This window comes from Mustela nigripes, chromosome 4 (genome assembly GCF_022355385.1).
Source record: "Mustela nigripes isolate SB6536 chromosome 4, MUSNIG.SB6536, whole genome shotgun sequence".
In the NCBI taxonomy this organism is placed as follows: domain Eukaryota; kingdom Metazoa; phylum Chordata; class Mammalia; order Carnivora; family Mustelidae; genus Mustela; species Mustela nigripes.
The window spans coordinates 172,437,034-172,457,412 of record NC_081560.1 but is presented as its reverse complement, the minus strand read 5'-3'; the positions used below and the strand labels follow the sequence as shown (position 1 = coordinate 172,457,412).

Genomic DNA, 20,379 nt, shown 5'->3' with positions numbered 1-20,379 from the left:
GATTATTTAAGACTTATCCAGCTCAATACGCTTATTCTATCCCATTATTTTACTTCAACCCTCTTTGTCTATAAAAAGCCCTTTCCTTATATGGTCAGTCTTTGAAGTCTCAGATTTGATATTCCTGGCATTTAGAGAAGGAGACTCTTCTCTATCTCTTCTTGAAGGCATCTGAAACATTCTTTGCTGACTGATTTTCAAGGTGGGAGAGATGTTCTTTCGCAGGCGGCTTTTAGATTATTGATCCTGCTCAACAGGCTGTCACTAAACTTAAGTCTCTTCAATATGTTTGAGCCACTCACTAGGTATTAGCACAGGGAAACGGGGAGGGGCATTCCAGGTGTTCGCCAAGAAAAAAGGATCATCTAACACCATTTGGTAAGAGACCCCCTTATATACAACATTCTGCTTCATTCTAAAGGACTGTCACATAGTTAACAGAAAACACAATGAGAGCATAAAATAGCAGAAAGAACAAGGGCTCTAGAATCAGACAGACAAGGGTTGGAAATCTTGATTCTGCTACTTGCTAGCTGATCCAGGGTGAAGTCAGAATGTATCTGAATCTCTTTCTTCAAGTTATAGTGTCAATCTCGAAGAACTGATGTGAGGATTCAAGATTTTATGTGAAGTACCTGGCCCGGTATCTAGTATATGGCAGATACCCAATAAACAGTAGCAATTAAAAAGTTGTTTTTTAAATCACCTGTCTTCAAGAAGAAGCTAGTCAAGAGTTAGTAATCACTAGAGGTAGTAGGCAGAGTAACTTAAAAAAAATGTATTTCTCACACACACACACACACACACACACACACACACAAATGTATATGTATATGTATATGTATATGTATATGTATATGTATATATATATATCTCTCCTAGATTGGGAGAGGTAGTAGCTGCTTGTGAGCAATAGTTCTCAAAAGAGCACTGTACTACAAAGTGGCTCAGCCAAGTCGGCTAGAATAGCTATAGCAAAGGCATTCTGTGGGAGCATTTCCCCAAACCTCTAACAAGCTCCTAACACAAAGAATACAACATAAATTCTCTTATCTTTTTAACAGTATTTTCTAGTAGAAACTTAGTGTAAGCCATGACTGTTTTTAAATATTCTAGTAGCTGTGTTTAAAAAAAAAAAAAAGGTGAAATTTTAATAGTTCTTTTAACATAATATATCAAATTATTTCAACATATTAAAAATTGACTTATTTTTCCTTGTAGTAAATCTTAGAAATTTAGTATATATTTTACACATAACATCTCAATTAAGTCCTCCTACATTTCAAATGTTCAATAGCCACATGTAGCTAGTATACTGAACAGTGGGTTCGTATCTGAACAGTTCAACAGTTCAACATATTGAACAGTGGGTCTCTACAATCCTTGCATCAAGCCTGCACCCAGGCCAACTCTGCCCCCTCATCCTTTTCCTACTATTCTACTAGGGACCCTAAAAGCCTTGTTAGAAGATCTCACTTTCAAAATGTAAACATCAGCTGACATTTCAACAGGGACTATGCGATACAAATTAGCCACCTGGGAAGTCAAGAAGGAAAACTAAAAGGGGGGTGCCATGAAGGTAATCTTAAGGAAACCAAATACATGTTTTGTGTAGATCACAGGTTAGCTCAGACCAATGCCACTTAAAATCACCTCACAAATCCCTTCTAGGTTGTCAAACCACAGATTACTATAATAAGAAACCTGTGTATCAAAAGCTGGCACAGTCAGCCATGACAAATACACAGTATGTAACTAGTAACAACTGTTGGGAGCTATAAGACATTAGTAGAGGAACGTCAATCGTATCAATCAACACCATTTCTCCATTACCCATTAGTAGAGTCATTTCAATCAGGCCAGCACCTTTAAAATGCCACAAACCTGAAAGAACTTTTAGTAAATAAGACCTCTGTAAGGGGTCATTAGACTAATGTACAAGTCTGAACAACTTTTAAATGTTGATAAATAATCCTTTCTTCCTGAGGTATTGTGATAATTCATGCATTTGGACAATTATGCCTTCTGTTACGTCTGTTTAAAGTTCAACTCTAACTGTAAACAACTTTCAATCAGGTTAGAATAATCTGTGTCATATGGTTTTGCTTTTTTGCTATTCAAAAAGTCTTTCAAAGTATGTAATGTAAAGTGCAACCAGATGCTGTTGGCAAAGAACTGTATTTTCAAATGTGACCGATTTTCAAGAACATTGCCACAGATGTGGCCTACACACTGGGTGAGTATAAAGCTTTGAAGAGTTCATATCTAATCACCTATTTAGAACTCTCCATGCTTTCCCACATTTCAGTCATGTTTCAAATTTTCAGAGTAAATTTCTCAAAATGCAGAGCAAATCACAAATACATGTATGATATAAAAACTGTCTCCTCCTAAATAGACTCAGAACACACCATACAGATAATGTATCATAAAAAACTCCCATTCTATCCAAATATATGAACTGATGTTAATGCCTGAACAAGAACAATAGGTCACTTGCATTAGAATTCAGAGCTTGGTCATTGAGAGACAGTTTTTTCTTCCATTTAGGAAAGTTTTCCTTAGTTCCAGTTACTACAAAAATGTACAATCATCACTAACCTATTACCCTGTAGACTAGCTTTCAAAGTAGGTGCAAAACACATTTAAATTCAAAAACTGCAATAACCCCTGTGCTAGCATTTGTATCTAGGAAAAGATAAAAAGAAGTATCTTTGATAACTGAGATTTTTCTCTTAAATAGGTGAAATTTAGAAACATGTACAGATGCTATGTTAACTGATTAATGGGATAAGTGTAAGGAAATAAAATTAAATGGCAAAAATCATTTCTTAGTACTTAAACCAAGGATGAACTATTTCACATCAGTTATTTTCTGAAACTTTCAGATAAGGGTCCTGAATTAAAATCTTAATTAACCACGAAACTCAGAAACTAGTTTGTTGGGACGCGTGGGGGGCCCAGTCAGTTGAGCTGCTGCCTTCAGCTCAGGTCGTGATCCTAGGGTCCTGGGATGGACCCTGGGTTCAGGGCTTCAGGCTCCTTGCTCCGTAGGGAGCCCGCTTCTCTCTCCACCTCTGCCTGCCACTCTGCCTGCTTGTGTGTGTATGCTGGCGTGTGCTCTCTCTGAGACAGATAAATAAATAAATAAAATCTTAAAGAAACTAGCTTGTTTTGGACAAACACTCAACTATAGTCAATTTAGTAAACTGGCTATGTTTCTTTAATATTATTACCAACATTCATTTTAGGCATGCCTCCTTCCTCTTCCTTTTCTCACAAACAGGGATTTGGAAGTGGTAGATGAAAGCAAGCAACAATCATTTATTCAAAACATATCTACTGAGTGCCTTACATGTACCACAATACACATATTTTACATGTCATCTTATTTAATCCTCAAAGCAACCTAAGAGATAGATATTTTTATCCTAATTCTACATAGGAATAAAGTAAGAAGGTTCAGAGAAGTTAAGTAACTTGCTCCAGATCAGGATTTTTAAGTCAGGTCTTATTTTTACTACCCTGCACTAACTCTTCCCTTTCTATTCCAGCTTGCCTCACTTAAGCTCAACCAACATAACTTGCCCTCTTAAGTTCTTATTCAATAATATGTGCATTTCTTTAACAGTACTAGTTTTTGGTTATCACATTATAAAAGGAAAAAATGGCTAAAACTGAGGACCAAGAATGATTTTTTTAATCTCAGAAGTGTTCTGTTTTCCATTAAATTATAGAAGAATATAATAGAGATGGCAGGGAGTCCCCCAAACAGCTTTCTACTGGGAGAATCCTCAACACTAATGTAGGACAAAAGATGTGCTGTGCTGTCCAGTTTGTTAGACACCAGTTATATGTGATTACTGAGTATTTGCAATGTGACTACACGGAGATGTGCCATGGTGTAAAATACATACAAATGTATAAAAAAAGAGCAAAATATTTCATTAACTTTTTATACTGATTACATGTTGAAAGACAATACTTTAAATAAATTGAATAAAACTTTAATGAAGTATAAACAATATATTTCCAAAATTTCATTTTGTTCTTTTTTTAATAACATGGCCACTTGAAAATTTAAAACTATATATGTATTTGGGGGAGAGGACAACAGCATTCTAAGGCCTTCCTCTGAGACTTCTAATCAGACTACACAGATAGTTTGTACATAAGGCATCCACCTGTACAAACACCATCCCTGATGAAAAGGCCCAAACCCTTACAATTAAACCTCTTAAAAGAAAAGATAGGGAGCTATCAAAAGAAAAACACTCTGGGGGCGCCTGGGTGGCTCAGTGGGTTAAGCCGCTGCCTTCGGCTCAGGTCATGATCTCAGGGTCCTGGGATCGAGTCCCGCATCGGGCTCTCTGCTCAGCAGGGAGCCTGCTTCCCTCTCTGTCTCTGCCTGCCTCTCCATCTACTTGTGATTTCTCTCTGTCAAATAAATAAATAAAATCCTTTAAAAAAAAAAAAAAAAAAAAGAACCCCCCAAACCGTAATCTTAAAAAAAAAAAAAAAAAAGAAAAACACTCTGGGAAAATTCACATAATTATTCTGATCAGAAATGGCAAATAAATGTTAATTCTTACAGTAATAAGCCAAATGAATGTAGCCTTCTCTCCCATATACATTCTCCAAAATCTTAAAAGCAGTCTTTCCATCTTTCGATTTCATATACTTTCATGAACATACTTATCTTTATTGCTCAAGAATTGGCAGGATATTATTAGGGCCTTTATTCCAAATATTGATTCTAAGCACACTAGACCACAGAAGATCTAGAAGTCAATGTACACTGACTTCAGGACCCACCTGCAAGTTACTGCTTCCAACACATCCCTGAAATCCATTTGTATTCTTAATCATTTGATCTTCTTTCATTAGAGGACCCAAGGAATTCCAGGAAATTGAAGTTTCTATTAATCAATGTTTTATTCTCTATAGACAAAGTACCAATAAAAACTTAAAAAAAAATAAAAATAAAATTAACTTAAATATTACATGGTTTTTATAGAAACTGATTTACAAGGTTTTAAATTACAAATATTGCCACCATTCACTATGTAAGACAACACGGACTGACCCAGAGGGTATTATGCTAAGTGAAATAAGTAGGACAGAAAGACAAAAGTCATTATGATTCAACTGGTAAGTGGAATATAAAAACAAATAAAACCCACAAATTCTGTCACCATGAAACACAGCTAGCATCCAGCTAGTACCCAAAGTTTAAAATTAACTTATTAAAACACTGAATTCAAAGTTCTCCAGTAAGTTCTTCTACCTTGTACCTACTCCTATTTAAATTGATTTAAAAACAGATTGAAAGACATCTTAAATACTCACAGTAAAGTCAAAAACAATTACATTTTATTTAGATCCCAGCCATAATAATGAATCCTTTTAGTTCATCAGAAGGATTATTCAAGGCCAAGCCATCTTGCAAATTACCTTCTAAAACTGTCGTAAAACCAAATGTTATAGCAAAACATGAAAAAAAAAACAAAACAAATCTGATAAATTCCATTTCAAAGTCCCTGGTATGATGCAACATTGATAAAACTAAAAATCTTAATAAATGAATTCATCATAAAATTAGATTAAAACACTAACATTTCCAATATGACAGATTTCTTCCTTCACTGTGTTGTATATTGGTTTGTTATGATTTCAAATCCACTTGTTTAGGACTTAAGTGAAGTTGTTTTGATCTAAGGATGAATCTGTTTATACCAAGGAATCTGCATTGGGATGCTGTCATCGACATCTGTTGTTGATGAGCACTTCCTAGCTCAACTGTTGACAGGCACTGCTGGGGACTTATGGGTAAGATCATAAGGAAGAACAGCTATGACGCAATGGACATTTAAACTTTAAATACCAAGAATTTGTGAGGACTCACCAAGAATGTTTGGTGTGGGCAAGGCTACTCTTTTGCTGATCTAAATAGCTCTCTGGAGATCAAGACACTTGGTCAACAGTGGTGTTAAACCGTTCAGCAGTCTCAGGAAGAGAAGGGTTATCTGTCCCTGCTTTGGCAAGGTGACTCCTCATAGCCAGTGGTGTAAATCATGTAATGGTCCATGGAGTAATAACCTTCAAAGTAATAATTACTTTGCTGCCAATACTGGTGCCATCACCAACTAGCCACATGCCCCAGAAGTGAGGAACTAAGCCAGCAGCTAATACCCAAGTTTTTGTTGGAAGGACTGACTGTACCAAGAACCAACTCATAGAAAGGTACACCTCAACCAAATTTGGACTCTATTCTATCTTTTGCCTCCATGCAATAGTGTAAATGATCTATCATTGGTTTTGGAGTAGGTTATTTCCTTACTGGCTAAATAAGAGACATCCTGTATGCTACTAGCGTGTGAATTGTAATTCCTGCAGTGAACCTATGTTCAATTATTAGCGAATATAATCTTAGTCTCTGAGCATAATTTGCCTCAAACAAAACACTGTGCCTTATGTAATGGCCCACTTAGTTGAAAATAATGGAAAACTGAGGCCATAAATCCGATAATCTATCTTACTCAAACAAATGACCTAAAACTTTCCCTTTTCTTTGGAGTGTGGGACTGTTTCTCATTTAAATATGTTCTTTTCCAAAAGGGGAAAAAAAAAAGTCAGAGCAGCTAAATACATCTAGTTTGAATTTTCAATATAATGTTCCTAAACATGTCAGAAACATTTACCATGTACACGACTGGCTTCAGTGTTAAGCATACTAAAACTGGAACAATATACAGAAGATCAGCATAGTTTTTTGTCAAAATAACAAGAAAGTGTATGACACATTCCTGAGTTTTTTTAAACTTCAAAAAACTTTTCCTAATTCAATGAAAGATTTAAAAAAACAAAACAAAGACAGGTACCAACTTTTTCCTGAAACGCAGCTTCAGATCACTGAGAGATGGTGAGGTCTCTCTCATCCTGTCTAAATCCTGCTTGAGGGAAGATGAAATGGAATTCTGGTGAACTCCCTTACCCCGGAATTGCATGAATGGGTTAAGATTGCTGGTAAAGTCATAAAGTAGAAAAGGCCCTGGACTGAGAGTCACAAAAACAGCTGTGAGTTCCGATCGGCCACAAGGAACATTATCTTTAATGTACCACTTAGCTCAACCAGCCCAAGTCCTTCATCCATAAAATAAGGTAGGGGGTTCCCAAATTCTATACATCTAGATTTCATCCCCCACTTTACTCCAAATGCCTCTCCAAACTTTAAAATTTACAGAGAATTCCCACTTCCAAACATTAATGGAAAGTCTAAATGATTCACACAAAGGCAGAATTTCAGCATCCAAAGAGACCTGCAAACCTGGAGAGCTCCCACTCCTATTAGTGGGGAAACTTCCTTTTTATTGGGTCATGAAGGCAGAGGTCAGCTGGCTCCATTTTGCAGATTTCCACTTCTTCCATAATTATCAAACTCCCTCTCCAACCCACCAACACATAATTCACACAGTCAAGGAGTATGAGGCTACAGTTCTTCACTTTAAAATACGAATTAGGGGTACCTGGGTAGCTCAGTTGATTAACCTTCTGGCTCAGGTCTGATCTCAGAGTCTTGGGATCCTGGAATTGAGCCCCATGTCTGCTTGGGATTCTTTCTTTCCCTCTGCACACCACCCCCCACCACCACCACACTCTCTCACGTGCAGCACTCTCTCAAATAAATAAATCTTCAATATATGAATTAAAGGCTATAGGTCTGTGCCCCTTGTCTCAATTCCAGGGCCTTGAATGCCAATCATAACCTTTGCTGCATGATACAGATCTGTACACAGTTTCAAATTACAGTGTTGATAAGGTATAAAAATAGATTTTGTACTACCTGAAACCCTTCTCTTAAAACAATTTTTCTAAGAATATAGGAGGGGGTGGGGAATTACTGTTTAATGGGTATAAAGTTTCAATGTTGCCAAGATGAGTTCTAAAGATGGAAGGTGAAGGTGGCTATGCAATATTCTCACTGAACTACACCTTTAAAAAATGGGTAAGAAGGTAAATTTTATTTGGAATACAGCAGACACACAGGACTCCTAGATGGCATCAATTGTACCCACGACGAGGAACGGATGGATGTTAAAATAGGGAAGTTGGTAAGCTGGATACTGATGTGGGATTTTGTCCCTTAAGGCGCTTGAAGGGTTTCAGAGAGGTTACTACCAATATTACAAGTATGTTAATGTGAAAAAAGGGAGCATTGCTGGGCTTTCTATGGTCCTGGCAGCTTATGTGCTGTTCAACTACTGTCTTTCTTATAAGGAATTTAAACCAGAGTGTCTAAGCGAGCACTGAAGAGAGTACAGTGTGGAGGGTGGCCCAGCACCCCTTACTGAGGAACTGGATCACTGTTGAAGCCTTTCATACCCTGAGAATTAACACCCAATAAAAAATTACTGGTACAAAAATAAATTGGAAATTTTAAAAAGACCCCCCAGATAAAAGATTATTATTTATAGTATCTGCATAGGAATGGCCTTCTATTAAACACCATTCAAAACAAGAAAAGAAACCAAGTCTAGTGACCCTAAGTTTAGAGTCAGGCAATCCCAAAGCTTAAGAGAAAATCTTATGACTTATTGGGTGGCCAAAGGCAAGAGTCAACAAAATAATGCCAAGTACCAAAAATAAAAAGTTTTAGAAAAGGTATAGTTACAGCTTGCTTAATGGGGCAGATGCACGATGACGGCAAAGGCTGACCATTCCTGACCCCTTCTTTGTCCTCCCTCCTAGAGGATGTTTTTCTATGGGAACACTTCTCAAACAGAATTTGCTTTGTTAGCATGTACGCTTTCATAGTTATCTGTCACTGCCTAGGATGAGAGAGGAGTGACAGATGATTACAATTTCCACCTCCCACTCTTCATACTTCTGCTCTAAGTGGAGAGGAAGCTAGAAAAGGATACTCTTTAAAAAAGAGAGGGAGAGAGAATGGATCTGGAAACAACACATAAGAGAACAGGGCTGGCTATTTCTTCAGGGTGTTCTGAGCCCAAGGCTCTGTCTCTTATGCAGCAATTCATCCACCAGGTATAGGCAGGCAAAGTCTTGATTCAGGAATTTAAAAATAAACAATGAAAAACATATTTGGAAGAATATACACAAAAGGAAGAGACCTGAGTGGTTTGGGGGTAGAGTGACAACTTTCTTCTCATAGTATACTCTTTTGTGCCTTTTGGATTTTTTTCCACATCCTTAAGTTTCTTACTCAAAAATTAATTTCAGGGATGCCTGGATGGCTCAGTTGGTTGGGCTGCCTTTGGCTCAGGTCATGATCCCAGGGTCCTGGGATCGAGTCCTGCATCGGGCTCTTGCTGGGCAGGGAGCCTGCTTCTCTTGCTGCCTCTGCCTGCCTCTCTGCCTACTTGTGTGTTCTCTCTCTCTGGCAAATAAATAAAATCTTTTTTAAAAAAATTAATTTCAAATATTTAAAAATGAAAATAATTTTATAGAAATATGTCCCACAATAAACTTACCTTAGAAATGAAATTAATAGGGGCGCCTGGGTGGCTCAGTGGGTTAAAGCCTCTGCCTTCAGCTCAGGTCATGAACCCACGGTCTGGGAATTGAGCCCCATATCGGGCTCTCTGCTCAGCAGGTAGCCTGCTTCCCCCCCTCTCTCTGCCTGCCTCTCTGCCTACTTGTGATCTCTGTCTGCCAAATAAATAAATAAAATCTTTAAAAAATAAAGAAAGAAATGAAGTTAATAAATTCTTGCTTTTAAATAAGTCAGTGAGGGTTCTTTACTCTTCTGATTGTCAAATTTTGCAACATACTTTATGACAATGAATTCTTTTTAAGAATTGCTTTTGAATAAGCTATTTAATGTTTGAAAATTTTAAGCATGGAAGTTTTATCTTATAATATTATAGAAGTCAGTTCGGTCAAATCTTATATTTTCTTCCATCCATTTATGAAATAACTATGTCCTACTATAGTACCTCTTTGTCACACGTCTTATTTAATGGAGCTACAAAGCCACAAAAATAGCCAATCACGCCTTTGAATAAATAGGAAACATTAAGGGCGCCACCTGGGCGGCTCGGTGGGTTAAGACTCCGCCTTCAGCTCAGGCCCTGATCTCAGGGTCCTGGGATGGAGCCCCCCCCCCCCCCCCCCCCCCCCCCCTCCCCCCCGGCCCCCCCCCCCCCACCCCCCCCCCGCCCCCCCGCCCCCCACCCCACCTCTCTCTCTCTCTCTCTGCCTTCCTGCCTATTTGTGATCTCTGTCGTCAAATAAATAGGTAAAATCTTAAGAACAAAATAGGAAACATTAGAGGAAACAAATCTTATGTTACTTGTTTCATTACACAAATATGCAAAAAATTACTGGATTGGATTCTCTACTAAATTTACACCAAAAAAAAAAAATATATATATATATATATATATTTTGGGGGCGCCTGGATGGCTCAGTGGGATAAAGCCTCTGCCTTCAGCTCGGGTCATGATCCCAGGGTCCTGGGATCCAGCCCCACATCAGGCTCCCTACTCAGCTGGGAGCCTGCTTCCCTTCCTCTCTCTCTGCCTGCCTCTCTGCCTACTTGTGATCTCTGTCAAATAAATAAATAAAATCCTTAAAAAAATTAAAATTAAAACTAAAAAAATATATTTTGAATGTGCTTCTTAACATTCTTAATTCTTTCTTATAGGTGCTCACTATATGTTTACTTCAAAGTTCCAAGATAAACCACTAAATATAAGAGGAAACCTCAAGATAACACAATGTCCTGTAATGAGAGCATGCAATACTTGATACTGAAATGCCCTATATCTTCAATTCTTTATTATTTCACTACACGAAAGTTCAAAATACAAAACAGCATAGGTAGGAGGTTTCATTTGTAAACAAAGAATACTACACCAAAATGAGAACTATTCAACCATTTCCAAAGATGCAAATTTAAACAAATCCGAAGACTGAGCAATTGGCTAATAACTGACAAGCTGTAAAAATTAAGGAAAATTAAGAAATAGTAACATTTCTAAAGTCTTTTATGTACGGTAAGGAAAAGATACCTTCAAGAGTAGTATCGATGGGGGCGCCTGGGTGGCTCAGTGGGTTAAAGCCTCTGCCTTCAGCTCAGGTCATGATCCCAGGGTCCTGGGATAGAGCCCCACTTCGGGCTCTCTGCTCAGCAGGGAACCTGCTTCCCTCTCTCTCTCTACCTGCCTCTCTGCCTACTTGTAATCTCTGTCAAATAAATAATAAATAAAATCTTTTAAATTAAAAAAAAAATAGTATAGATGTATCTCCCCTCTGTCATAAATCAGAGAATTGGAGTAAAATACATTAAAATTTCTACCCATGGTGATGGAATGTTCCTTCAACCTCTGCATTACTCAGGAAGTTGTACACATTTTTGCCTCCAAAATGTCCCATTCCTCCCCTTCTAATCTCAAAGCCACTGCCTTACTTCATTTGCTTATCTCTAAGTGACTAACATGCCTAACTTGCCAACACTTTCTCCATCACAACATTCTTCACACCACCAATCTCAGACACATCTGGTGATGCCTCTCATCAGCTAGAATAAGTACCCCAGAATAATATCTAAATTTCTTAAAATAGTATCCAAGGCTTTCATGATCTAGTGCTCTCAACCTTACTCTCCTGTTTCCTCTCCCACCACATTTATCCTATAGACCTAGATGCCTTTCTATCATCTCGATCTGTAATTCACTCTCCTCCAACATTTGAGATCCTCTAAAACTCAATTTAAATGTCAACCTCCTTCATGAATTGTTTCTCTTAGTGGGATAAACATTTCCCTTCTCTTTGTCCCCCTGCACTTCCTTTAAATTGTTGCTTTAGCGCAGCTCTCAAGCTACTGCTGGAACCAGCTATACAGAAGTGCCTATCTCCCTGTCCTATCCTTCTTGTCTTGTTCATATGTTCCCTTAAAATGCTGAAAACATGTTAAACCATCCAAGTAATATGAACCTCTGTTCTCTAGAAGCTTTCACTCCAATAAAAGAATATATGAATATATATATTTCTTCATAATAATATTAGGGGGTATATTTTATGGTATGTGAATTATATCTCATTTTTAAAAAAATAACAGTAATAAGTGGTAGGAAAGTTAAAGATAATCCTTTCATCTACTTCCTCAGCAGGCAACTCTGATGGTAATAAAAGTTTTTAAGAAGGGAAATATTATTTTGGGTTGGCTAAAAAAAAACAATCACTGGGAACTGAGTTCTCCATATTTTTAAATTATAGGTATAGAGAAAAAGCCATCTTTATTGACTTAAGACCTAATAAACTTATTTAGAAACTAGCTTCTGTTCTCTGAGACTCACAGAAATGATCATCTTAGAGCTTTCTTTTGTGTTATCTAGGCCATCCCCATGAAATTAGGTATTTATTCATTTATTTATTCATTTATTTTAAGATTTTATTTATTTATTTGACAGACAGAGATCACAAGTAGGCAGAGAGGCAGGCAGAGAGAGAAGAGGAAGCAAGCTCCCTGCAAAGCAGAGAGCCCAATGCGGGGCTCGATCCCAGAACCCTGAGATCCCGACCTGAGTCAAAGGCAGAGGCTTTAACCCACTGAGCCACCCAGGTGCCCCTGAAATTAGGTATTAAAAAAAAAAAAAAATTAAACTCACTTATGACTTGCCTAGGATAGAATCACAAACTGCTTCCAGATTTCTACCTGAACGATCTAAGTATCTTAACTCTGCCTCTCAAAGTGAATCAAGCTAAACCAGGTTTAGAGTGGTTAAGTCCTGCTTCATCAACTTTCAACTGAGAAAGCAGTTCCATTTTAGAAATAAGGTCCACATAAATTGTGTTAGTTATTGTTGTGCACATGTGTGCCCACATATGCTTCTTTTTCTTGGTATCTTTTTTAAAAGTTAAGATATAATTCACATACCATAAAACTCATTATTTTAATGGTACAATCCTATAGCTTTTAGTATATTCACAATGTTGTGTAACCATCAACCTTATCTAGTTTTAGAACTTTTTCATCATCCCACAGGGAAACCCAGTACCCATTAAGCAGTCACCCCCTATTTCCCCTACCCCTCAGGCCCTGGCAACTACTAATCTGCTTTCTGGGTATGGCTATTCTGTGCATTTCATATAAATGGAACTGAATAATATGTGACCTTTCATGTTTGGCTTCTTTCATTTAACATGTTTTCAAGATTCATCCATGTTGCAGAATGTGTCAGTATTTCATTACTTTCTATGACTGGAAAAATTCCATTGCATGGATATACCATATTTATCCATTAGTCACCTGACAGACCTTCAGGATGTTTCCACTTTCAGGTTAATACTGCTGCTATGAACATTAGCATACAAGTGTTTTGTGTGAACAATATGTCTTCACTTCTCCCAAGTATATACCTAGGAAAAGTACTGGGTCATAACAATAACTATACATTACTATTTTTAACCATTAAACCATATTAACTTCTTGAAGAACAAACTATTCACACACATTTCAAAGGGCAGTAACAATAGTTTTGCATTCTGATTAAAAGCAAATTGTGCTATGCCTAGAGAAAGAATTCCTTTGAGACCAATGTCTTTAGACGTTAAAGTAAATTCAAGGTCTTAACAAAGAATCCCTTTAAAACATTAAGACATGAAGCCTTTACTACAGTCAAGTTTATTATGGTCATCAAAGGGTTTAAATATGCAAATTTTTAAAAGTGAAAGAGGAAAATAATGACAACTATCAAGTTTATCTAGTGGGCAGTAACTATTTCCACTCACAGCAACTTCCTACTCAGTATCTCCAAGTGGATGTCTAACAGACATTTCAAACTTAATAGGTCTCAAACTGAACTCCTATTCCCTTTGCTCCCCAAACTTGTTCTTCCTGCAAACTTTTGCCTAGACACCAAACCTTGGTCTTAGGTTTGACTCACATATACACACACCCCAGTTGCCAAATCCTGTTGTCGGTATCATCCAAATATATCCAGAACCCAATCACAGTCTGTATCATCCAAATATACCCAGAACCCACTCACATATGACCACCTCTATCATATACATCATCTCTCACCAAGATTACTGCACCACTATGGCCTAGTGTCAAACATAGCCAAAAGAATCCTCTGAAAACCTATGTCAAATCATGTCCCACCTCTTCAAAGTCATCCAATGGCTTCCCAACACTCATCCCTCATTCTGTTTCATTCATGCCAAATACTCTTGGGCCTCAGGGCTTCCCCCCCTCCACCGCCACCAGCCACGATCTTCCCCTTTCATCACATACATTCTTACCTTCTTCAAGTCTTTGCTCACATGTCTCCTCCTCAGTGAAGGCTTCACCTAGCCATTGTATTTAAACTTGCCATATACCCAAATACTCCATTTTTATTTCCAGCTCTGTATCTCTCCAGAACATTTACACCAATACAACCCACACTTTGTTTGTTTCTACTTCAAGAATATAAATGTCATTAGAACTGGACAGTTCTTCTGTTTTGCTTACTGAATTCCCATAACCTTAGAACACAGGCTGGCATATAATGAATGTTCAGTAAATATTTGCTAAATGAATGAACAAATAAAAGGAAACAAAGTTGCTCAGAAAAGAAAAGCTAAACAGAAGTCAAATATTTTTAAGGAACTAATATATTAAATAGAGTAAAGATGGAATGGGAATGGAAAAACACCACTTTTTGAAAAATATACCATTATGTTACTACACTTTGCTTTAGGAAAAATGGCTATCCTTATTTATTTCATTGTTCTCAAAAAGGATCTATCCATTGTCCATTGCCAAGGGCCCTTAGCTTCTGAAGAACTAAAATAAACTCTGGGGATTCTGGAGTGATACGCTTTTCTCAACTGCCACATATACATAGAGCCAAAGACTTTCATGATCTTGGCCTTCTATTAGATCCATTCTCAGGAACTTCACACAGTACACTCATAGGTTTCTTGGCCACCTTCCAAGTAAAACCACTAATTGGGGAGTTTACCTTCCTTAGAAGTAAAATCACAGAAGCTTCAAATGCAATTGATCTTAAGATGATCTATCCCAACCCCTACATAATTTATATTAGAAACCTAAAGTGAGAAATAAAGCGACTTGCTCAAAATATCCTTAATAGTTACACTAAGTATTTTTCAAAAAGTAAGTGATAAGCATTACAAAATCTAAGAGAATTCAGATACTCAGAACAAATCCTCTAAAATCCAAAACAAGACATTATTAACAAAAATTTAGTATAAATGATTACATTTCATAGTATCAATAAGGCTATCTATCCATACATTGGATTTAAAAGATATAACAGAGCCATCAACAGAATTATACTCTGGTATTTGGCAAAGTAAATGATGGACAAATTCAGATTTTTTTTTAAAAAGGCACACCTCTTCTCAAAAGGAGGCTTTTCTTATTGAGTGCTGGAAATGATGAGCATTTATAAAGTCTTCCAAGTACCAAACTTCCCTAAGCATTACTTCAAAGTAACAGCACTAGGATGTTTCTGTGAACCAGTCATTTTCATGTGGGGTTCATAAGGAGTATTATTAAAATCTATATGACTGGGGTGCCTGGGTGGCTTAGTCGGTTGAGCGACCAACTCTCGGTTTCAGTTCCAGTCTTGATCTCACGGTTGTGAGTTCAGAACCATGCTGGGCTCCACGCTAGGCATGGAGCCTACTAAAAAAAAAAAAAAAAAAAAAAAAAAAAAATCTACATGCTCTCCACCACCACCCTCTCCTTTCCATCCCTGCAATATTCTAATATACCTTTGAGGGAGGTGTGTCCTTGGCACTATTACTCATAAGAGTATACTGTAGCCTTCAAGTGCCTTACAGTGAAAAGAGACTGTGAACCATGATTATAAACCATCTCCCATAATGGTAAAAAAAAAATATGTATTTTCATGGACAGTAATGTCTTTCACAGCCCGCACCTAGTGAAATCCTATCCTGCTTTTCAAGGCTCACCCTTGTCCTCTTTGCTTGAGATTTTTTTCTGACCACTCTATCTCTGGGGGCCCTTTCTTGATGTGAAGACCTACATAGTCTTTGTTATCTGTACCTGCTATTCAGCATTCATCACACACTAACAAGGAACATCGTTTGTGTTGTCATCTTAGTTGTTGGTGACTTTTTCTACCTTTGACTAGAATAGAAGGTCAGAATCCAAGGAGTTATGTAACTGATATTCCTACAGGGGTTTTCTGGAAGGCAAAACATAATTCTCTCACATATGAAAGGGAAGAGTTAGAGGCCCTTAAGGAGTGACTGGATTTAGAATACACAGCACAACCATCACTGAACTGCAATTTTAGAAGTTTTTGGTTTTACCAAACAATGAGTCCCAACCTGCGAAAGTAATAAAGATATCCTTTAAGGTCAAAATAGGTTTTAAAAGCCAAAAGCACTCTCTAATAGTAGGTATTAAATAACTCTTAATTGAGAGGATACATGCATCCAAAACTATTAGTACATATATGAGAGTTATGATACTCGTTTGGTTCTCAGAGCACACTTGCTGTGCACAACAAATTGAAGTTCCCCCAAGATCTCAGACTGGCACATGGCTGAATTTTATTGTGCTGTGGATATGGGATATTATTGTCACATTAAAAAGTACTACTACTTAAAAATATTTAGGAGCAAGCAAAATACAGAAAGGCCACAAACACATCCCTCTACTTGCCCCCAACTGCAACTCCACCAGAACTCCAGCCTAAAACCCTTCTGTAACTCAACCCCTCCTCCCATGAAGTAGCACATTTTAAACAACATGAAACAATTCACTGTTTCAATTAAACTTTTCTTATGGTTTTAAATTAATAAATAACATAGCAAAAGGAGCAAAGAAATTACTATTTTAGATAAAACCAAATAGCAAGTATTTGAAGGTCTATCTCCTATATACTTCCTGATCCTAATGAAATTCAATCCTATTAACCCCTTTCATCACCTTTTTAAGAAACAAAGAGGGGGCACCTAGTGGCTCAATGGGTTAAGCATCTGCCTTCAGCTCAGGTCATGATACCAGATTCCTGGGATATAGCCCCCCATCATGCTCTCTGCTCAGCGGGGAGTCTGCTTCTCCCTCTCCCTTCTGCTGGTGTTCACTTTCTCTCTCAAATAAATAAATAAAATCTTTTTAAAAAAACAAGCAAACAAAACAAAAAACTACCAGTACTTTCCAGCAGAGGCATAAATACTATAATAATCATGGTTCAAGCCTTTTGTGCAGTCACCAACAAGAAAGAGCTTAAATAAATGAGCAGTACAGCATCCCATTTAAAGGAGTTAGCCCTAGGCTCAAACCTTGGCTCTGCCACTTATCAACTGTACGATCTTGGGCAAGTTACTTAAATAAATTCCAGATAATTTATGTAAAGTGCTTAATGGGATCCTTGGGAGGTTTTAAGGGCTGAGAAAAATGGTTACTGATTAATTATATCTGATATGTAACAACAAAGATATTATCATAATTTCAAAGCTTCCTTTCAATTCATATTGTCAGAGTTCCTTCTTGTCTGGCTTCGACAGGCCTACTCCAGGTATCATAAACCTCCACTGACCTACATCTGGTTCTGTGACCTCCTGTTCTACCCATGACTACTACCACCGGCAGTCTCCGGAAGTTAGGAAAAACTTGGCAAAACAAAACAGAAGATCACTGGAGTAAAGCAAAACAACAATACAACCCACTCTGAAACACTGAAATCACTCAAGGAGGAATCACTGCCTTAGAAAGGGAGACAAAGTAAAAAAGAAAAAAATAAAGTATTCAAATACTCTTAAAACACTTACCTCTAGTTAAACAAATGCTTTTTTTTATTTTAGGACCAAATTTTAAACAACATCATCATTGTCTGCAGAAGCCATGAATAACCGGAACCACTTACGAAACATGCCTTACTAAAATAATTGTCTTTAGCACTTTTGAGTTAATAATGATTTCACCATGACTACACTATTATTTAATATAAAGTCTCAACAACTTCTTGAAGTTTCTCCTTTCCCATGTAATCCAACAAGTGGTGATTTAGTTATCCACCATGTGTTTAGGCCTCCTGATAATAAAGTAATTAAAATTAAGCAAGCCACAAGTCTATTTGGTACTAAAATCCTGTCAAATTCGTCAGTGGAGTCTGGTTTACTCCAGGAGCCAGCTGAGAGTTCTGTGAGAAAAACGTGGGGCTGCTCTACTTGATGCTGGCCACTCAGTAGATGGCACTCTTCCCTTTGAGCCCAAATCCCAAATTAAACCACCTCCAAGAAGCATGTTCTGTGACAGTCAGGTAGGACACAAAACAGGGTTTCTCTCTTCAAAGCACTCTGATAGTCACAATCCCTCCAGAAATGCATTCATCAAAAGCTGATGGTCCAACCAGACACTCTTCAAGAGCCCAGCAAAATTCAGATTATAAAAACATCAAACACAAAATCACCTAACTTGAGTGATTACCAAGTAATCAGCTTTTCAGGGCCTTCACTAGGTCAAGCAGATAGATACACTGTTCTTATTCAAGTATAAAGTGTTCCGTTCCTATTACATTCTGCTTTAGAGGTGACAGTCTTTCAGTGACCAAATCATTGTCTATCTAGTATTTCATCAGAGTATTTAGTGATAATAGTTTAGAGAACTATAATTTTTTTTTATCAACATTCACTAAGACAGAAGATTACTTTCATATTACTTTCAACATTTTTTGGTTAAAAATAATTTTTGACACCCACTTAAAAAGAAACATCCTAACACAAAATTACTGTAGATTCAGTTTTACAAAAAAGTGCTTAAACAATATGATTTCTGATTAATAATATGTATTTTAATTTTAATGCATAATGGCTCCCAACTATTACATTGTAAGTAAGGTTTCTCACACTTCCGTTTCAGAGATCTTTTCTTGAAATTTAGAAAAAAGACAGTTGTAAAGAGGAATGGAAGGAAATTCCTTTTAGTCAACTTTCTAGCTAAAAGCCAAACTTTTCAGCATCAGATGGGAATCACCTTGAACATTCCACCTTTCTCTAGAAGAGCTAAAACTCAGTCCTGGCAATAAAAGGCATAGGAGGAAGGTAAGGTGGAAAGAAAACGGTTTTAAAGATTAAAAAAAAAAGGGGGGGGGGAGCGGGGACAAGGAATAAGACCAATATATCAACTTCATTACCTATCTCTTTCCCCTTTCCACTCTCTGCGCCACTTGTCCTATGCACTTAAAGCCCATTCACCACTCCACTTGAGCTGTGACCATCATCATTCCCCAACCCCTTCTCCCCAGACATTAAGAAAGTAATGAAAAGATTCTGTAAGGGGAGCCTAATAAGACAGATGAGATCAGAAATGGCAATGCAGCTAACAGCGGCTAGCTCTAATTTCTGAAGGATTAAATACAGCATTCTTAAAGAGACCCTTTAATTTGGGACGTAATCCCAAAATACATGTCTTCAGACATACCAAGTAAACCTGTATCCTCTCCGTGAGGATACGGAATAAACCCCAATTTTTTTTTTTTTTTTTGGTATGGCATTTAGTCATTCCAGATCAAAAGATGACAGGATGAGAATATTGTATGGAAAAAGGAAAAAGGAAATGCTGTCCTTGTACAGGATAACTGAGCCATTGTGGAAGAGCGTCACAGAAACATTGCTGATGGTGACAAATTAAAGGTATACACCAAGTCCCAAGATAGTGAAAAACTCAGCACTTCTCCAACCTGATTGCCTTCTACATTGTTGGAATTCCAGCTCCCCTAGCAGGCAACCAACAATAGCCTGGGAGTGTTATTAAACAGTCTCCTGAACTCATACCTGCACTGTCCTTTCCTCTTCCAAAGAGGTAAGGGCATGGGGGAGTTAAAAAAATTATAAGAATAAATTTAAAGGAGTATGATGAGTAGCAAAAAGAATGCAGTGACAATTTCATGTATGTCACCTGCAGTTAGATTTCCATCTTGCTTAATCAATTGCTTGCCTTAATGTCCACTTGCCTTAATGCACCTTGGGAGCATTAAAATTAAAAGTTTTATTAATATATACAGTATATTTCTTGAGACACTGGTTTTTAAGAACATTATGTCATTTGCCCTTAAGCTTCCAAAAAGTGTTTTAACCCCTGGCTGGCTAGTTGTGAGAAACTGTTATCCTATGGAAGTCATGTAGATCTACTGCAGAAAAAGTGAGTTTAATCATCCCAGGTTCAAACTATAGTCTTGTTTGATGAGGTAGCAATCTTAAATGCTAGTTAATGTACTGCCCATACGCCAATGTCCTCAGGCCTAGTTATGGACAATTTGAAACAAAAAGGCTTCAAAGTTCATCTTAAACCAGGGAGGTCTTACTATTTCCCATTAAGCTTTATCACCAACTTTTAAAAACAAGTAAATGTAAGGCATATGGTGG

General features: G+C 37.4%; 1 protein-coding gene across 10 annotated transcripts in view; it reads right to left on the bottom strand.

The window, feature by feature from the left end:
* ADD3 (adducin 3) overlaps positions 1-20,379 on the bottom strand; it is a 125,060-nt gene that overhangs the window by 97,274 nt on the left and 7,407 nt on the right. The gene's annotated exons all lie outside the window — the stretch shown is intronic.